Genomic DNA, 21432 nt, shown 5'->3' on the forward strand with positions numbered 1-21432 from the left:
AAAGATATATTTCCCAGCATATGACGAGTATTTAAAAATGATTGTTGCCTTTCTCCAGCTGTATCTGGCATTTTTTGACCCTGTTATCTGGACAGGAGTGGCTGAGCAGTTCTAACATGTCCAGTGTTGAGGAAAGTATTTCTCCCTGGCAGAAATGTGAGAGAAGGGTCAAAAAAGACTTGACCTGTTTCAGTGTAGGCCAGTGTATATGAGCATTCTTTATCATAGTCTTCACTTACAGGGCTGCCATGTACAGCAGTATAGGATGTGCACTGAATAAAAGTGTCACATGTAAGGGAAATTTTCACATAACAGACATAGTAAATTGGTATTTTATCACTGCCTTTACCTGGAAGATAAAGTATTCTATTCAATCAAAATTATTATATTATGACAATTTTATAACAGATGGAAGTAAAGCACATGGATGTTATAGAGCAGGCCTCTTATGACCCACTGCCAGAGTGATCATCTCCAGCAATGATGATCTGCTCTTCTCTGACTTCCATTCACCTTCTTAGTTGTATTATCATATGCCACTGAATCCATCTACTATAAGGAGAAGAAAACAGAGGATGGCATGTACTTTATTCTTCCTTGAGCTCTTTCCTTCTCAAACAGATGCCTTCAGAATTAGTGGATGGGCTCATTGTCATTTTCTGTGAACCAAGGTAGAAGTTTTCCTGTGGTCCTTGCTTATATCAGAGTGCTCTCAAATGAGAAGTCACTGAGTTTAAACTAGGTGAAATTTTTGTACCTTCAGATACAAGATCCTCTACCTTCAAATTATTGTTGGCTTTGAATGACAGGGAAACTCAATAGGATTGAGAACTGTTACTTGAGTTTATCATTTGGTATATTTGTCAAAACGTAAGACCTACTGTTAGGGCACTGCTTAGAAATTTCCAAAGCATGTTATTTTAATACATTGGTGTATACTAATGTTTGTATATGTTATTTAACTTTAGGGTTTATTTGCAATATATAAGTATTGATAGTTGTGCTTATGTCTTCAGTTTGCAAACTTTGGTACTCAGGGTCTAAAAGACAAAGTGCTACATAAATACCTAAATTTTATGCATTAAAAGGAGCACAACTCCAAGTTTCTGCCTTGCACAGTTCTGTTAGTCTTATACAGGTACAACAATTAAATGCCCTGGTAACAAGGCTCCTGAGTAGGATATTAAATAGGTAAAAGGTTATATCAATTAGGACTCTGAATTGTAAGGAGTAAAAACTTAAGTCGAAACAAGTTTAAACACAAAGGGAATTTTTTGGCTCCTACAACAGAATAGCCCAGAAGCAGTGAAGGCTTCAGGATTGACCATCCAGACGGATGACATCCATCATGTCAGGACATGATGATCAAACCATGTAATGGGGACATCATCTTTCTCCAGGTGAGTTTTATCCTCAGGCTTGATATGTCAGTAAAGCAACCATGAAAAGCTCTTGTCCCTCAGTCTTACTGCATCTCTGAAGATGAATCGTGTGCCCATTCCTGAATCAGTATAGCCAGAGAATGTGATCTGTGTGACCAGCAGTGAATCACAAGCCCTGGGTGGAGTCCTTCCTTCTGTAAATGCATGGTCTGAGATTGGAGGAAGGGCTGGCTCCTTCCTCAGAGGAATGTTGGCATGTGGGTAACAGAAGGAAAGACGGGGGAAGCCAAAAGAAAAAGTGCTCACTGCAAAGGGAGAGGAGTCTAACAGAAAGAGAGTGGATAGTCTGCATTTCCAGATGAACACCGAATAGCAGCTTGGGCTCACCTTGGGAATGTGCAGTGACAGCGCTGGGTACATATGGCATTCTGTTATCTGTTGGTTGTTCATTAGATTCACTTACACCTTAGTGACTTTTGTCTAGATCTGATGGGAAGCAGTTACAATGTTTTTTGTTTTCAAAATGATTTTCCTTCCTAACGTCTTTACTTTTTTTTTTTTTTTTAAAGATTTTATTTATTTGACAGAGAGAGAGAGATCACAAGTAGACAGAGAGGCAGGCAGAGAGAGAGAGGGAGAAGCAGGCTTCCCACTGAGCAGAGAGCCCGATGCGGGGCCCGATCCCAGGACCCTGAGATCATGACCTGAGCCGAAGGCAGAGGCTTAACCCACTGAGCCACCCAGGCGCCCCACGTCTTTACTTTTTTAACATAAACATTTGCTTCTCCACCCAACCCATGACTGCCCTTACCCCATCCATCATATTGTAGAAAACTTGGAAAAATCCCATAAACTAAAAAAAAATATGAACAAAAAGCACTCGGACTTATCAACCTAAATATTTTCACTATTAGCATCTTGGCATATTTCTTTTTTTTTTTTTTTCTGTTGCTTTATTTTGACCAGAAATAATTTGTATTATCCTGGCTAGTATCTTGGTATCATATAAAGATTCAGATATAAAAATTTTCAAGAGCAGTTAATGTATGAAAACACACCTCAAAAGATGACTGTGTTTTCTGAAGCTGTGTTCTATCCTGCAGGCAAGACATTATTCTTTCTCAGGATATGAAAGGTTATTTCAGTGATATTGGCTTAAATCAAAGAGTCAGGTCAATCTGTCATATGTCCCTGAGTTTTCCAATCAACAGGATTTACAATATTATTAATCACATTTTTATGTTATTTTATCAGCTGTAGAGATCCAAGATAGGAATCCTGTGAGAATATACAGTGTGTCATACATTTTTAATACACTTGATATTAGACCTTCCACAGAGCTCCTTTCCATTCATATTGGTATATTCTTATATTAAATCATTTTTTGAATAACATGAAAGTAAAGCAGGTAGAATTCTGCTTTTACTTCTCTTGATACTCTTTCCTCCTTTGCAAATGGGGACCAAATTTAATGAAAGGTTGTCTAAGTTGTGTTAGCCTTGGGCCCTCATGGCCCAGTTTTTCATATACTCTGAAGCCACGGCTCTCTTCAGTTACTGAACAGTGTACAACTTCTCATGTTCTCTAGACAAAATCCTGTATTAATTCCTGATGGTTCAGACCTTCCTTTCAATTTTGAATTACTAGTCCTAGGGTTCCGTGACCATTTAAGTAGAGACCATAAATCATGAATATTTGAATTCAGCTGTGGCAGTGTTCTCTGGATACTACTCATGCCCAGAATTCTCTTTATTCCCGTACCTTCATTTTTATGGCTACCTACTTGAATGCTATTGCTCTCCTATTTGCTCAGGGCTTCAGTAAGTTCCCCTTAGTACTACAGAATGTTAAGCTGTAGGTATCCTAAAAGGGTATCTAATCCCAGAATTTTTAAGTAACTAGCATTCACTTTCTTTCATCTTCCAGCTTCTTCAGTATATGGGTTCATCATCACCTACTTGGTCAACCTATAAAGTTCAAAGTCACCTGAGACTTCTTTATCAGCCTCCCCTAGCCAGTTGGTATGAAGTTCTACCCATAGTTTGACCACAGTATCTTTCAGTCCCTGCCCCCTACCTGTTTCTCCAGTGCCACATCTGGTGACAGCACCCATTCTTCCAGTGGGCAAGCAGACTCCTCTCACTCCACATCCCTGTAGTTTAGGTAGGGCTGACCCAACCTGTCTTTTGGTCTTTAGGCCTGTCATTGTCAATCCATGGACTTTGTAGGACCGTTGAGAAAAGGCACTCCTCTTCCACTGGGGATGCTAATTGGAGCTGTTTTTGACCATTTTTCTAGCACTTAATTAGAGCCTATTTGAAAGCAGAGCTGTGGAGGGTGAGAGAAGATTCCTAGAGACATGGTGGGGTATCTGGATCCTGCTGCGTCAGCCTCTGGAGTGACTGTGCCATTACAGTCCTTTCTTTCCTTTAGTTAATTTGAATTTGTTTTCTATCCTTGGCAAGCCAAAGTCCTAACAATACAGAGCCTATCAGCATTTAAACAGATCTAATTCTAATGAAAAATCCTTCCTTGATTCTGTGTCTCTCCTTCATCTGCTTCTTTTTCTCTCATCTTCTTTATGGCTACAACTCTTTAAAAACAAGTGGTTTACCACAGTTTTCAGTATCCTTGCTTCAATTTATGCAACTGACTATGCTCTGCCTTCTGCCTATTCTGTTCCTCAAGCCCAGTGACATTGCCTTAGCCAGTATCCCAAACTCTCTTCTTACCAACAGGTCCTGACATTGCCACCCTTATTTACTACCCTAGTCTGAGAGTAAAGACTATTTTCTCCATCTCTGTACTCAGTCGTTTCTCCTGGTTCTTCTCCTACCTCTCTGGACATCTTTCTCTGTCTCCTTTGTGGGTGTTTAGTGTCCGGGATCCTCAGGACTCTATCCCAGATATACCTTACTTCTCAATCTACACATTGTCTGTGGATGATCTTATCTACCTCAGTGGCTTTAATCATCATCAAAATGTTGATGATTCTGTATTAATCAGTACTCTTTGGGTTTCAACAGATAGAACCCCAATACAAAGTGGTTTATGTTTAAAAAAAGAGAGAGAGAGAAAGAGAGACTCTCTTTGTTTAACATACCGGAAATATACAGTGCTTGACCTGTTTCAGGTCTGGCTGTATCTGTGTGTTCATAAGTGACATCTGAGGTCCCTTTCCTCTATCTCTGGCACAGGTTTCCTTTTGCCCACTTAGAAGTCCTAGTGGAGAATCGGATTTTTCTCCTCTTTCCCCAGGAAGGACTTCAGTTCTTTCATCCCTGAACCAGTCCCTATGCTTAGACTGATGTGGATTCTGCTTGGCCAGATCTAGGTCCCATGTCTGTTCCTGTGGTAGCAGGAGCAAGGGGATGGTGCTAGCACCATTTGAACTACGGAAAATATATTCTCCGTGGGGAAAAAGGTCCTGTTGCCAAAGGATAAAGAAGGAGATATTGGGTGGGTAAAGCCATCAGTATTCAAATCAACTCCCAAGCCTAGAATTTCAGTTTAGATCTCTCTCTCAGATGAGATTGCTGTAGAAGCAGGTGCTTAGTTGACTGCTTTTCTTTCTTAGACAAAGTCGCCCTTTCTTCCATGACACTTACTTCAGGAGATTTTTTGACTCCTGTGCACTTGACCAGACCAGAGATGTAGATTATCCTTGGTTCTTGCTCCCCTTTCTTTCATATCAAACAGCAGTTCTTTGCCCACCATACATTGTAAATATCTCACGTGACCATGAAGGAGAGGCTTCGAAAATCACAGAACACCAATCCAGTCATCTTGGAGTCACCACATAATCAGCCCATTGGTTTCTTGTTATATAAGAAAAATAACCCCAATTTGATGAAGCCACCATTGTTTGCATTTTCTTTTCCTTGCAGCTGAAAAGCATTTCTAATTGACATCTTGCCTATTATGTGCTCTAATTTGTACACTCATCTCATCTCATATATCATTTGTATCTTATTATAATTTGTTATCTAGTTGTCTGTCTCCTTAGCCAGAATGCAGAGTTTAGTACGTATCTGTCTTCGTTGCTGCTGTACCTCCCAAACATAGCAGAGTGTTAAAACCAGGGTGCCAGAATAGATCTGGCAAAACCGGACCCACATTTTCAGCTGAAGTTGAGTAGTAGATGAACCTCTGAACAAGACACATCAATAATCCATTTCTTACAGTCCTCACCCTTTATATTTTGTTCCCAACATTGAAGCCAAGTGTCAGTGACCACATTATTGTGCTTATACTGCTGGTTAACTTCTAGTAGAGAACACTGTCTTTGTACCTATGTGACTACAGGTAAGTGATTAACAACTATATCTGTTAATAATATTTAACAAATACTAAGTATTTGTTAAATGCATATGTGACTTGTACCAGGCCCCATCTCATCAGTAGCCATACTCCTTAGGATATTAAAATCAACGTAAGGGAGGCAAGTGCTAACTGACTCACAGTAATTCAAGTAATTTTGGTGACTCTCTGAGGTTACAATATAGAAGTCACAGAAGGCTTTATAAAACTAACTTCTACTTTTACCCGTGCTGTAGGTCTCAGTGCAAGTGCCAGCTTCTTGGGAAACCTATATTAAACTTCTTTGGGGTTGTAAATTCAGATGGAAAAACAGGTATCATAAATGTGTATGATGTGATGATATAAACAGAAGGGCATCTTAAGCTATATTCTTTCAACACAGACACTGTATTTGCATTAAAAACATGAAGCAGTTCGATATTTCTGCAAAGAAATATGCTCTCTCCCGTTTTTCTTGAAATGAGCTGCTTTTTCCATCTATCTCTTACTTTCTCATTTTTGATGGTGATGTCAGTACAAAGATAGTTTTCTCTATAGATAGTTAGCAAGGTAAGCACAATGATTGTGGCCACTAACAATTAGTTTCAATGTCAGGGACAAAAATGTAAATGAGGAGGACTTTGGGCAATGGCTATTGATGCCTGTTTTTTAGGGGTTCAACTATTAACTCAACTCTGGCTGGAAATGTAGGTCTAGTTTTGCCAGATCTGATTTTTTAGAGAAGATGAAAATCTAGATTTTATATGGAACATTTTCATTTTAAAGTTTGGGTCAAACTAAAAAAAAACACAACAAACTAAACTGTGCCAAATACAGCTGGAATTTAGATCTGTCCATGGCTCATGAGTCTGCAACCTTTGTTCAAAGAATCAAACTCGGACAGCCATTACTTAATACATCTCAACAGAGTAGGTGGATGGTCATATAGAAGAATGAAGTATTGGTCTTTCTGCTGCCAATTTTTTTCTCCCCTCAATCTGTCTTCTATGTAGTTGACAGAATGACCTTTATAAAATCCAAATCGGGTCATGTTGTTCCTACTTAAACACTAGCACTTACCTCCTCATTCTTTACCTTTAGGTTAAAATACAAACCAACTAGCATGGACTTGACTGAGTTTTCATCCACCCGTGTGTCTCGTGCTCCAGGCACGTTGGCCTACTCACCAGTGCCTTGGATAGCTGAGTTTGTTCTAATTTTATTCTTATAATTCCCTCAGGCAAGAATGCGTTTCTCCTCATCCCAGCCATATTAAATCATGCTTATCTGGTAAGTGCCATCTTAGTTGTAACCTCCTGTATGAAGCCTTCACGGATGTATGAGACAGAATTAATGGCTCCCTCTGTCTTCTCACATCACTTTTTCTTATGTCACTGATAGAGCATGGGCTCTCTTCTAATACAGATCTATTTTTAACTGTCTGTCTCTCTAGCTAGGTTATGAAACACTCAAAGAGAGAGACCAGATTTGGGTCTCTCCTTGAGTAAGCTCTTATATCTTACTGATATTTTACTTTTTAAACTTAATTTTTCATGGGTCTGTCAATGCCTTAGCTTTCCAATTAAGTTGGAAACTCACTAGGGTAGAGATTGTATAGCTCATAAGACATTATACTCTGGTATACTTAGAGTACATATTAAATAATTATCTTTAGAAGTGTCTGAATGATTGCATCAAAATCTTTTGGAAAAGAATAATGAAGATGTTGTGTAAGACCAGTGATGGGCTGTGTTCTCTTTAAAATAAATGTATTCTAATGATCATTAAACTGGGCTTATTATCTTTAATATGGTCCAATTTCAGTTTTTGAAAAAAGTATAAAACCAGAATTACAGGTTTTGTGAGGAAATTCTCTGTTATATTCAAGTACATGAAACAACAGTGCTTTTTAAATCAGCCCATCCATACTACATATAATTGTTTAATAAAGTGCTTAAAAGTTTGCTGGCTTTTGTGCTTAAGAAGACCAAATTTCATCTTTGTTTGCTTTGTTCATTTGGTTAGCAATGAATACTTTGCCCCATCTTCTACCCACATACAGAACAAAAGCAAATATCATTGGGATATGATTGCTTCACTATGATTATGACTTCTGCACTGGAGACTCATATCTGTGGTGCCCCTGTTGAGCCATCCTATGACAGATTCTAGGATCCATCTTAAATGAAGTGAGACATGATGTCTGTTATCAAGGAGTTTTTGGTTGCAAGAAACAGATATTGACTCTGCCCAATTTTTATTAGATTGTCAGATAGCTCATAGAATCAGTAGGCTTGATCTTTTGAATTCTGGAAAATTCTGATTATATATAGGCTATTTTCATATTTCTTTCTTCTTTAGATAAATGATTTCATAAGAACCTTACCTTAATTTCGAGTCTAGCAGAATATCATGTATTCTCCTTAATTGGAGAACTTCAACAGGAAATAGCTATCCCATCATAACCTTTTGCACTTCACTCCTGACTTTCTTCCTCTTTGTTTTGTACTCCATGGAAAAAATGAAGTAACCCCAGGAAAGAGGACTTCTCCATTCTCCTAATAGGCACAGATGCATTCCAGACTGTAAGTGAGTTTCCATTCAAGACAAGTGGGAGGTCAAACTCAGGATATTAATGAGAACCATATTTTTTTCTTCCTTGGTGGCTATTAAAATGATAGATGCCAGTGGAGTGGGCTAGAGGAAACCCACTCAAGACCTTGAATGTTACCATCCATCGTTAAATCTCACGCATACATGTGTCATTTTACATGAGCAGTGCAAGTGCAGCCAAGCTAAGGCCATGGCTGCTTCCTTGTCCTGTCTGTCATTGGGCTGTCAAATGCAATGCAAACAAAGAAGATTCCCTTGTTATTGATTCCAAGGGCAATGGCTAGGAAGAGGTGGAGCCAGGTCTTGGTGGATGCATTCCTGAGCTGGGTTCAAACCAGGTCAGAAGGGCAGGAGTTAGGCAGCAAAGCAAATTATCCCATGCAGAATGCTGGCCTGTAAGGTGATCTGCAGGGGCAGAGCTCTGTTTACCCAGATGTCCTTGATCTTTAAATCTTACCTTTCTGTCAGCTGTTTGTATGTTTAGTGACAGTTTTAAGGGCTGCTATTTTACTATCCAGTGGTTTTATCTGGTATTTTAAATTAGAGTGGGAGAAAAAAGGAATGGTATTGGGTATTGGTATTGGGTGAGGCAAAATGAGAGAGTGGAGAGAAAGGAGGAATTTGGAAGGGTGGTTAACATGGCAAGGATCCATTGTCTAAGTTAATTCATCATTTCCTTACTCACTCAGTCAACCTTTATTGAACATCCTTATGTGCCAGACACCAGGCTAAATGCCGAATGTGTCAGTGGTCCCCAAGGCTATCCTTAAATATGATGATTCACTAGAAGGACTCACAGAATTCAGAAAAGCTGTTACATTTATGTTTATGGCTTATTATAGTAAAAAGATACACATTGAAATCAGTAAAGGATAAAAGCATGTGAGGTAGAGTCCAGGACAACCCTGCTCAAGCTTCTACTTATCCCATCTCCGTGGAATCAGATGATCCTTACATCTCCCAGCAGTGAGCTCGACAACACGTGTGGAGTATTACCAACCAGGAGGGGCTCAGCTGAGCTCTCATGTCCAAGGCTTTTATTGGGGATCAGTCTCATAGGCATGGAGCACCCACTTGACTTAGCTGCTCAGTCTCCAGCCTGACAGAAGTCAACTTGATTCCATGAGGTGTAGGGCCCAAGGCAAACAAAAACAAGCATTCACCATAAATCACATTATTAGCATAAACTATCTTGTGTGGCCCAAGGCTCTAGGTGTACAAAGACACTTTATCAGACAGGATATTGCAAAGCTTTAGAGTTTATCTCCCAAAAGCTGGTCAAGGACCAGTTCCTGTTTTGGAATGTTCAGGGGTAGACACCCCAAGCCTGCTCAATTAACACTTTGCTGCACACTAGGGATGGAGCTCTTTCTCCTAAGAGCTGGGAAGTCTGGTTATACAAACAATACATGTAAATGAACAAAGCCAGTACCATATTCTGTTACTTTGACCTAACTTCATTTCTTTTTCTTCAACAACTAGAGTGTCTGTGCCTGTGATTGCTGTAATTACTGGGGATAAAGCAGTGTTTTAAGCATCACTTCTGCTCCCATGGAGAGCAGAAGCACTAGCTGGGGGAGGTAGACTATAGGCAGATATACCAGTAATTATTTGATACATCAGATCTTGTGGAAAAAAAAAAAAAAAACCCTAAAGCAAGGTGTAAGGGGCTAATGGGAGATGGTGATATTGAGGTTGGTGTTTTATGTGGGGTATTGAGAGCAGGTCCCATAGAGAAGATGATATTTGGAGTAGAGATTTGAGGGAAGTGAGGGAGGAATTCAAGTGGACTTCTTGGGAAAGGGTGTTCCAGATAGAGGAACAGTGGTTGGTTATAGAGGCCAGGAGGTAGGAGCTTGCTTGGTGTTCAAGGAGGAGTAGAGAAACCAGTGACGAGGAAGCAGAGGGAGGAGGGAGAGCAAGAAGCAGATGGATTACAGAGGGATCAGGACCTGGTTGGTGACCCCAGGAGAGATGCAATGAATTCAAAAGGTGTTGAGAAGAGGGGTGACATGGTGATATGCATTATGTTTCCAAAGGATCTCTCTTGTACCTGTGAGGAAGATAGACTTTAGAGGGAAGGGCTGAAAACCAAGAAATGAAATGGGGTGGCGGGGGAGATGGTAACATAATATGGTGGTGGCTTAGACCAGGCTTGTGGTGGCTGCAGTGGGATGGTTAGAAGGCATCCCAGTTTACATTAATCTCAAAAGTAGAGCTGCAGGATTTTCAGATAGAATGTGAATGAACGAAGAAAGGAGTAAAGGATGATTTTTGCTAAGGTCAATAGTTGCTCAGTCTGAATTGCCCAATAACCTTTAATTTATAACAGATTTACTTGGTGCTTCAGAATGAAACACTCAAAGATCAAATATAATAACACTTATGTGGAGTTTTATGTTTTATGATTAACAAAATTTTATTGTTGAGGTATGACATGGCATATGAATTAATGCTCCCATTTTATAGGTGGGAATAATGCCAGGGGTCAAGGTCTAAGTATTAGTGAAATGTAGCAGACATGATTGGCTCAACCCTACATCTTACTTTTCATATGTGACATTTTTATTCTGTTAATCTCTGTATCTTTAGAATACCTTTGGCTGCAGGTAACAGAAAACTCACCCAAAGTAGCTTAAATATTAAAGACGTTGCTTATGTTATGTAACTGCAAGTCCAGAGATGGGATGAGTTATAGTCATGGTATGATTGGGGATCAAAGATGTCATCAAAGGCCTGTGTTCTTTCTGTCTTTCTAATCCTTAACATTGGCTTCCTGATGGGGCTATCTTTCCTGTGGTTGCAAGATGGCTGCAATCTGGACTTCATTCTTTCTTGTTCAAGTGAGAGGGAAACTCATCTGCAAGTGTGGGATGAAAGTCCTTCTCATTAGTTTTGCTGGAGCATCTTACCATCCCAGGACCAATGGCTGCCACCAGCTAATGTCATGCTCCAGTTGGCTTTATTAGTCAGGATCTGTCCCTGCTTCTGGGGATGGAATCACCATCCTCTGACTCATGTATGTGGCAGACAGTAGGAACAGTTAAATCAAGGTCCTAAAGAGCATGCCTGGAACATTCTAGAAATGACAAGCAGATTAGAGTGGCTGGAAAGAAATGAATTGGGGATTGAGTAGTAGAGAATGAAGTGAGAGGGTGAGGGGGGCAGACAGAATAGGGCCCCATGGTCTAATGAAATGGGAAGCTGTTACAGGGTTTAAGGGATGGCATGAGCTGACTTACATTTTAAAAGCATTCCTTTGATTGTTGTGATAGAAATAGACTGTTGGGGGTGAGGGGCACAAAGGTAAAAGCAGAGAGACCTATTGAAAGGCTAAAACAGTTAACTAGGAAAAAGGAATTGGTGGCTGACACAGAGTTTGTAGCAGTGGAGGTAGTGAGAAGCGATTGGATTCTACATATATTTTGAATGCAAAACCAGCAGAATTTCTGAAAAGATTGGATGTAGAGTGTGAAAGAAGGAAAAGTCAAAGGTGTCTGTAACTGTAAGGATGGAATTGGCCATGAACCATAATGGAGAAGATTTAGGCAGAAGAGGTTTTAGAGGTCTAGGAGAGGTTCAGTTCTGTTGAGACATACTGATTTCAAAATGTCTTTTAGATGCCCAAGTAGGAGCACCGAGTAGGCAGCTTGTTGTTTAGAAAAGTCGAAGCTAGAGATAAAAATGGGAGATGTGTCTGCACATACATGACATGTCAATCTGTGAGGCTAAGTGGGAACATGGAGGGAGCGGGAGTAAATGAAGAGGACCAAGGACTGAGCCTGGAGGCACTTTACATTTATAAGGTTGGCAGGGAGAGGAGGACCCAGGATGTGACTAATGACCAAGAGGAAACCTTAGGAGAATGTGGTGCTCTGGAGCCAAGAGCAGAAAGAGCAGCGGAGAGGAGGGGGTTGTGAAGGTACCCCATGCCACCAAGCAGAGGTCTTCAGTGACCTTGACAGAGTGCAGTAGAAGGGGCAAAGTCCTAATTAGAGTGGTTTACTATTTATTATTTGGCTCATACAAACAACTTTTGAAGTTCCTAACTTAGGTACTAAGGTCTTTGAATGTTGCTGTGTATAGCTCTCTATCCCAAAATAATTTGGAATGACAGCTCTCCATATCCTTCCCTCCCTCCAACCCCTTTCTGTTGGAGTACTTTCCTTCTGTTGGAGAAGCTCCTTCACAATGCTGTGGGCAGGAGGAACCTTTCTTTGAGATTCAAAATATGGACAGAAAGGACAGATACATGAAAAGTTACCAATATTGAGGGCTAAAGTTTATTGAGAACTGTGTTATTCCATTTGGTATGGTAACCCAGAAGTAGATGCAATTGTTGTCACCATTTCAGAGACACCATAGCCAGGACTAGAGAGGCTATGTTACCTAGCAGAGTTTTCACAGCTTCTGAAGGTAATATGGCAGACCTGTGATTTGAAGTGGGTCTTCTTTATATAATTAGTTCTCCTGATATTATAAAATTTGAATTACAAAATTTGGTTTATGTAAAATGGATGGTGCCTAATAAAATTGTAAGTGCCACAGAAGCCCTTGTTGAATTTCATTGAGCTGAATTACAGGACTGGGAATATTGAGCTACCCGAGCCATGTCCAGCTTGCAGTGTTCTTCGGTGTTACCGGCTTTCTCAGCTGAGATAGCTTCCTCCCTTCTCCCTCTCGCACCAGGCAGACACAATTTCAGGTTGCCTGGTTTAAAAGCAATTATACCTCTAGAGAATCTTGTTGCCTCTGATTCCTAAGTGCTGGTTGTTTATAGAATTACTGCTCAGATCCCTTTAGTTCAAAATGAACATGCCAATGAAACTGAAATGAGAATCTGCACTTCTAAATTGGATTATCAGCCTCCCTAGCGTACCAGTGTGCACCATTCCTCCTTCAGCAAAGTTGCCAGGGATTCTCAGCAGTTTCATTTTACAGCTTCTGCTGGATGGCTGGAGCTAGGTGCATCTAGTTAACTTATTAGTTATGCTGTGTCTTGGGGATGACTGTTGCCACAGCAACAGACCAACAGACCTTCCTAACCTTTTTAAATAGGTTCTAAACCTTTTCAAAAAAAGAAAACTACATTGAGAGGAGGATAAAATCCAACTATCCATTCTAAATTAGTGTGCTTCTGTAGGGGAGGAAAACTTTTCTTCCCTTCTAGGTTCTTTGGTAGGTCTAATAAATAAATTGACATAAGACAGATTAACAGGAGAAAAACAGATTTAATTTTGTACCCATAGGATCCTCAAAAATATGAGGCACAAAGAAGTGACCAAAGCAGGCAGCTTTTAAATGTTTTAGACAAAGGATAAGTTTGTGAGGAACTGACAAAACAAAGGGGTTTGGACTTGGAGTAGCTAATTAGCGAAGTAGTAGCAAGGTTTGTTTATACAGCTTTCTTGGCCCCGAATTTCCTATCTCTGGTGATAAGGATGTGTCCGCACCTCCTGGTACAGAGAGAGGGTACATTTCAAAGGGGAGATTTATTTCCTGCTTTCAGGGCTGGGTTGGCGGGTGCGGAAGGGAAAGTTAGAGTGTACTTCTTGCACCTGTTTCTTAAGTAGCTTTAAATGAGAATAATCAGTATGCCCAAATGGTGTATTTTGGGGTGGCCTTTGTTTTGTTCCCCTTCACTGCAATGCAAAAAAATTAAAAAACCCCAAAAACAAAAAAGCAGGAAATTTTGTGTTGCTTTATTCCCTTTTGCTTTCTGCTTGGAAAATCCTTATCTGTGTAAAATGGAGTTGTTATCAATATGGCTATTTCGAGACAATAACAATTCACACGGCATATTTTCATTATTAATTCTTTTTGTTTGGCACAGTTGACTAATGTCAGAAGAGGTGGGTTAGTGTTTATCAGTTAGCTGCTGCTGCAGAAGTGTACAGAGGAGGCAACACAATGCAGTGTTTGCATGAACTTGATAAAAGGAGTAGGTGGGTGATTTAATTTTCCCTGAATGGAGAATTAGAGAAATTAACAGACTTTCTGGAACACAGTAAGGTTAACTTTCACGTAAATCCAGCTTGGTTCTGGTTTCAGACAAGTTACCTATTACATTTTAGGAAAGGATTCAAGTAAAAGATTCGTTGAGGACACTTTTTAAGAAAATATATTTGCAGTGAAGTAGTATATATTTATAATTAAATACTAAGAGAAAACTCACTATATTCCCAGGATTTTGAAAACAAACAAACAAACAAACACCCCAAAACGGGGAAAGACAGCATGGCCTGATGTCAGAATTGAAAAAACCGAACATGGGGATAGATATGTGACCTGAAAACTGGACCCCAAGATCATGTGGAGGGTAATTTATACTCTTGTGTGGTCAGAGGGAAGGATGCTGATGGATGCTGGTGATGCACATACCATCTTTGCCGTCCTCTTGATTGGCACGTACTCATCAGGGAGCAATTTGCCTTCTCTGGCAAGGGAAATAAAAATATGGCAACACATTGGCAGCTGCTAATGAGAATGAAGAGGCCAAGTGGGAAAAATGGAATATGTTATATTTATTTAGCTGGTTTTGCACTGGCTTTAAAAGATACTGTGTACCAAATGCCACTTACCCTCCCAGAACAGAAAATGTTTTCCTTCCTTTAAAAATAGGAACTAGAGTGAAGGGATCTGTGCTCACCAGTGAGCTTAGATTTAACCCGTGACTCACAACACCTCCATTGCTTCCCTGTTTCTCCTACACACAGAATGGGATGAAGTCCTGGGCTCAACCCTGGTTGCATGTCAGAATTGCCTGGATAGCTTTCAGAAATCTTAAAGCCCACATCAGATTAAACAGAGTCTCTGGCATTCTTATTAAAAAACAAAAAACAATAAAACAAAAAAAACAAAAAACCAAGTTGATTCTAATGTGCAACCAGAGTTGAGAACCATGGGTTTGGGAATCAGTCTCTCCTGGCTTCCCAAAAAGGGCAGGTTGGCTGGAGGTCTTCATTGCACAAAGCATCCACTCATTATGGGGAGAAAGCATATTTTATGAGAGTGGGAATCAGAAGAAAATATTTCCCATGTACATGGTGCTGTATAACTTTTTTTAATCAGGAAAATATTTTATGTATGTATTTATTTTAAAAAGATTTTATTTGACAATCAGGAAAATACTTTTAAATGGATGTAATTCTGGGCATAAGAGGTAATAATGACAAATGCCATTTGTTAGCATGTAACTTGGTCCAAGGGACATGAGCAGGTACTTTTATGTGATATTTCTTTGGATCCTCATCACCAATCCTGTAAGGTAGCTGGATTTATCCACTTGATAGACAAAGAAATAGAGGCTCAGGGAAAAATGAGATTACACAACTGGTGGAGCCAGAACAAATATCTGGAGCTGAGGGATTGCAAACTGCTTCCATCCCACTAGCCGTTCCTCCCATAGCATAACTTGAGAGAGAAGATGGGCATCCCTCAGCTTTCTCAACGTGGACATCTCCCAGAGCCGGAGAAACACTGGTGTGCCATTCTGCATTCTTCATATTATTTGAAATTGCCTCTTTTCCTCTGTGTTAGCCCCTCTTCACTTCTATTTTATTTTCCTCTCATATCATATTCCACTCTTTTCACTTTCCCTGCTAAGACCAATACTAGAATATTTAAATTGTGTATTGCAAAGGCTGTTTTCTGGCACATTAAAGAAATATATACATACATACATACATATATATATAATATTTTTACCGTGATTTGCATACATTCACTCACAACATACATTTCCTTATACAGATGGGGAACTGAGGGGAAACTATCTCATTGTTTCTCTAAGATATGAAATATTTTCCCCAATGTAAGAATTTGACCATACATCTCCCACACTGTAAAACTTTGCTATTGCCAAAAGGCTCCACACTATAAATGAAAGAAAAAGTGAAAGACCAAACTCCTCCCACACTGTTGGTTTTTGTAGCTGGCAATTCACGTGCCCTGGGTAAGTGCCTGCGATTTGCATTTGTCTGGAGAAGCGCGCTGAGATGCTAAGGCTATGCCCCGAAATGATGATTTGAAGAATGATGTGAAATCAAGATGGGTCCTTGGTGTGAGTCATGATGAATAATGCCTTTGTCTGCAAACGGATGATTAGCTGCAATGGAGATTCCTATTTCCAATACAGTTCAGGATAAGACCTATTGCAGTATCAATAAACTGCCTCCATTTATATAGCATTGCGGTGAATATAATTGGTGAGTTTCTCATTTTTCTATGTTCCTCCTCCCCCTGACTTATTTACAAGTGTTACACAGTAATGAAAAAGATACACTGTAATGAACGACTACTATGTGGAACATTTTTCCAATGCCTCAAAGTTTCTTTTCTTTTGGAAAAAAGTGTTTCTTTCTCCCCAAGATCTATGTTTTGATGAAAAAAAAAACCCACCAAAAACCAGAATTATGGTTGGAAATCCATAATTAAAACATATTTACCTTACCAAATGGTTTCTTGCTAGAGAGAACACTGGCAGGAAGCAGTAAAAGAAGGGCTTCAGTTCTGTGACTCTCAGTTAGCAAAGCCACATGAAACTACATGCCGTCGAGGGATGGTGTCTTCAACAGCAGTGGTTTGAAGTAGGCTACCACAGCTGAGTTTATTGAGTAGAATTCCCCAGGATCCACAAGGCATTTACCGCACGTCTCTGTTTTTTTTTTTATTATTATTATTTTTGAAACAATTAAAAGGTAGAGGCAAAATTGTAACAACCTTGCGAAAAAGTCATTACCCTAGCAGCTGCAAATTTTCACAGCCAAACCAAACAAACGGTACCGTTGTCCAGTATGGCAGTTCCCGTGGACATCCCTTAAAAAAAAAAAAGGATTGCTATTTTGGAACATTGGCTTATTCATACTTTCTACACGGAAAAAAGTCCAAACATTTTTGATGGAAATCAGAGGTAATGTATGGCTTGCCTCAAGAATGATAGCTTTGTATCTGTCTGTTCCTAGAAATCATTAAGCCTCATCTTCTCTCTGCTATATAACCCCATGTTGTGCCAGAGCCATTGAGTTTTCATCCTGCTACTTTTTATTTGTGGTATTTATGCGTTTTATTGATTATGTGACATAATAAAACATAGCAAGTCAGAGCCGTATGTGCTATATATTTTGTTCAACAGTGATACAGAATGTTAGGGCTCTGCTCTCCACTTGGAGAAACATCTTGCTGGGATATAAATAGATTTATAATGACTGCGAGGCTATGTGCCTGCAAAATATCCTGGTAGGTAGCTCATTATAGAGCTAACATCATTAATAAAATAGCTGAAAAATTTCACAAGTACAGGAATATCTTTTATATCAGTAGCTGTAAGGAAAATACCTGGCGTATGCATAATTTGAGACTCATTTTAAAGCTATAATTTATCATCATTATCTACATATTATAATGGCAAAACAGGTTTAATTGCTTTTGACTGGACTGGCATGATGATGAGGAAAAAAGTTAGTAGCAGATGGCCCCACTGTCGAAACTGCGTCTCTTCGCCCAAAATAAAGTAACAGACTGAAGAGAGGATGTTTCTGGTTTCTAGCTCGATCTTATCTTGATAAGTATGAATTAGCATTTTCTGGTATTATAATTGTCTAGAGAAAAGTAGAAATAGTAATTATTTACAGAAGACTGAAATAGCTGTGAAATTCAACTTTAGCAGGTTTAAATTATCTAACATTTTTGGATTAACAGAAGTATTTACTTCCAGTATGATTTAGTAGGTTTCCAAAATATTTCCACTCCAGCTTTACAATATTAAATTGCTGGCATGTGAACATTGTAGAGGACATCCATTTTGGTATTGCCTAATAGTTAATCTTCTGCTCTTCCTACAGTGTTCAGTGTTCTCCATTCTTTTAATAATATCAATGACAGCAATTATTTTACTTGGAATACCCAAACTGTATGTGAAGAAATAACTTAAGTAACAACCCTTACAGATATCCCCGTTTTACATCTCACTGTGTTTGAAATTTCAGTGTTGTTGCTTCAGTTACAATACAACCTGAAAGGGTCCTCCCATTTTAAACACAACACAGATGGATAAATGTGATTTGGGGGGGGGGGTAAAAAAAAAGGTCCCACCCTACCATCATGGAGTTCCTCAACAAATCGAAGAATTTAAGATCAAATCATAAGAATTCAAACGATAAAATTGCAAAAATTAAGTCTTCTTCTTTGTCTTTTAAGACTTTGGTGGCCTGAGAACACAATTATCAGGTGGTAGATTACACTGTTGGCTGGTCAATGCAAGTAAATTAACTGCTTCAGCTGAGAGAAGAGAAATGCCAGCTGTAGCAACTTAAGTGAAGGTGACATGCTATCTGCAAAATAATGTGAATTCGAAAGTGCAGTTTAACCCTAAAGTAAAGAGGGAAAAAAAAAAAAAGAATGGAGCAATCTGCCAGACTAAAATAATGTGCGACAGAGAAATTATTCGGAAATGGAACTGTTATAGAGATACAGATTTATTATTTGGTTGCTGTCATGATAAATTTGCCTCAGCTATGCCCATACACGTTACAGTATTCATGTCTGAGATGAGTGGAGATGTTGCGAAAAGCTTTGCACAATTGAAAATTCATTCTGGAAATATAAATGAGTAAATGTTCTTTCTTAAGAGTATACGTAAATACACACACGCACACACACACGTGCACACACACACATTTTGTACTTAAAAAGAAAATGGTCAGTTAGTGAATTGAAGTGTCCACACAACATAAAGGATTTGAGACTATGAAATGAGACTATTATTATTACCTATTTGTGTAAATGGTTTAGAAAACCATTTCAGGAATCCCCAAGTTTTGTAGCAACATGGACGGGACTGGAGGAGATTATGCTGAGTGAAATAAGTCAAGCAGAGAGAGTCAATTATCATATGGTTTCACTTATTTGTGGAGCATAACAAATAGCATGGAGGACAAGGGGAGATGGAGAGGAGAAGGGAGTTGAGGGAAATTGGAAGGGGAGGTGAACCATGAGAGACTATGGACTCTGAAAAACGATCTGAGAATTTTGAAGGGGTGGGGGGTGGGAGGTTGGGGGCACCAGGTGGTGGGTATTGTAGAGGGCACGGATTGCATGGAGCACTGGGTGTGGTGCAAAAATAATGAATACTGTTATGCTGAAAAAAATAAAAAAAATTTAAAAAAAAAAAAAAAAAAAAAAAAGAAAACCATTTCAGTGGCCATAAAATGGCTATTCTGATCTAATAGCAAATAGTGACTTTCAGCATTAGACACCATGTGGATCAGCATTATTAATAAGTATTGCTCATTGATTATTAGTAGCATATTTAAATATTTCAATTTAATCCAGCTACATTTTTCTTGTTTTTGTCTTTACATATAACAATTTTTGCTAAAATGTAATATATTCATCACGAAATAGACTTAGCCAAATGTTATGAAAAGCAAATGGTTGAGAAGACATGCAGTTACTTTTGGTATAGGAGAGAGATGAGATAATTCCTCTAGCTGGGATTCGTGGAGCCTCTTGTGCTTGGGAAACCATCATTTTGTGGCATGTTTAGAGAGAAGACTCAGTTTGTTTGATAGACTTCCATTAACAAATCATACTACAGCCTTCTTTTCTACTGATCTGTTTTCTCCAAGAAATATTGGTTCATAGGGCTCCAGTGTGGACAATTCCAATAATACAAAGTTTGCCTCTACTCTTGAAAGTTTTCTGTTGCATGATTATTGTCACTCCGTAGCAGAGTTCTGTCACTGTTCATCGTGGAGCTGTCTAAGGCATCTGTGGCCCCGCCACCATCCTCATCTCATCTCTTCCTTTTAACTAAACATGTCTCCTGACTCCTTTCTTCAGTCACTTTTGTCTCTGACACGAAGGCATTTTGTACCTCCCACCTAAACACTGTATTTTGTAGGAAGTGGAGGGGAGGGGAAAAAAATCTTTTGCCTCTACTCATTTTAGGTTCATTGGGTAGGCATTGCAAATTGACCTGAGAAAAGACAGATCATCAGGAGAAAAGCACAAATTTATGAGCCCATGCACCACACATACGTGTGGGAATACTCAGTGATGAATAGCTCATAGGAGTAGTTAGAACTTGGGGTTATATAGCATCTTAGTAGAGGAACAATAAAATTATAGAGAAGTGACCAGAAATGGAGAAGGACTTTTAGCTTCTACTGGCAACAAGTTGTGGGAAGGTAGATATATTTAGGGAATCTAACAGTAAATAAGGGCTGGTTAGGAAGTAAGATTTGTGTGTATAGACTTTTTCATGGTGTTCTCTTGTCTCTGGATTAAGGTTTTCCCCTTCCATCAGGAATATGGGAGATATGGGAGAAGGGGTGGTAAGAAAACACCCTCACAAAAGGAATTTATGTTCCATTTTCAAATAGATTGGAGGAGGGCAGAAAGCTTGTCCTAGATCTGCTTTTTCTCAGTTCCTTTCAGCTCAAAATAACCGAGATGCCAAAGTGGCATGTTGTCGGGTGGCATCTTCCCCTCCCTTCATAAGCAATAGAAGGACAAAATATATTCTGCCTGTGTATGTGTGTCCACTTCTGGGCATCTCAGGTTTCCAGTCATCAAGAAGATCATTTCAGGTATAGTCAAACATAGTATTTTGCAGGGTATGAATCCTCAGTGTTAACTTTGTTATCATTATCACTGTTCTCATTACTTCATCCTTATCACATAAATTAATGGACAGCCTGTGATATGCTTGCACTGCCTCAGTATGTATGATTACATTTGGATCATCAGCTCAGGGAGATAGATAATCGTATGATCCCCAATGTCAGGAAACCAAGGTTTAAAGGGTTAAAGTGCCCAAGGCCACACAGTAAGAGTGACTTGAGATTCTAGCCTATCACTCATGGTCTCCAAAATCTATGCTGTTAATCACTAACCTTTGCTGTCATCTTAGAATTTCAGAATTTGGATTCCTTATCATTAAATGTAATCATATATACTTATTCTATCTATGGTTTTTGGTGTTACCATCATTCTGGAGCTATAGTTGTCTTTTGTTTCTTTTATTGACAAAATATACACATGCGTGTAACTTATCATTCCATTTTTAGTTAGATTCTATATTTAAACAAATTCATAATGATAAATTTTCCTACAAATAGTCTCTCTCATCTTTAAA

General features: G+C 39.1%; 1 long non-coding RNA gene across 1 annotated transcript in view; it reads left to right on the forward strand.

Moving 5' to 3' along the window:
- Window positions 1-21432, forward strand: part of LOC125107271 (uncharacterized) — a 55962-nt gene that overhangs the window by 11748 nt on the left and 22782 nt on the right. The window contains exon 3 of the long non-coding RNA XR_007129499.1: window positions 1291-1400. This is a non-coding gene — a long non-coding RNA (uncharacterized LOC125107271). The remainder of the gene's footprint in view (window positions 1-1290; window positions 1401-21432) is intronic.

This window comes from Lutra lutra, chromosome 8 (assembly GCF_902655055.1).
Source record: "Lutra lutra chromosome 8, mLutLut1.2, whole genome shotgun sequence".
Lineage (NCBI taxonomy): Eukaryota > Metazoa > Chordata > Mammalia > Carnivora > Mustelidae > Lutra > Lutra lutra.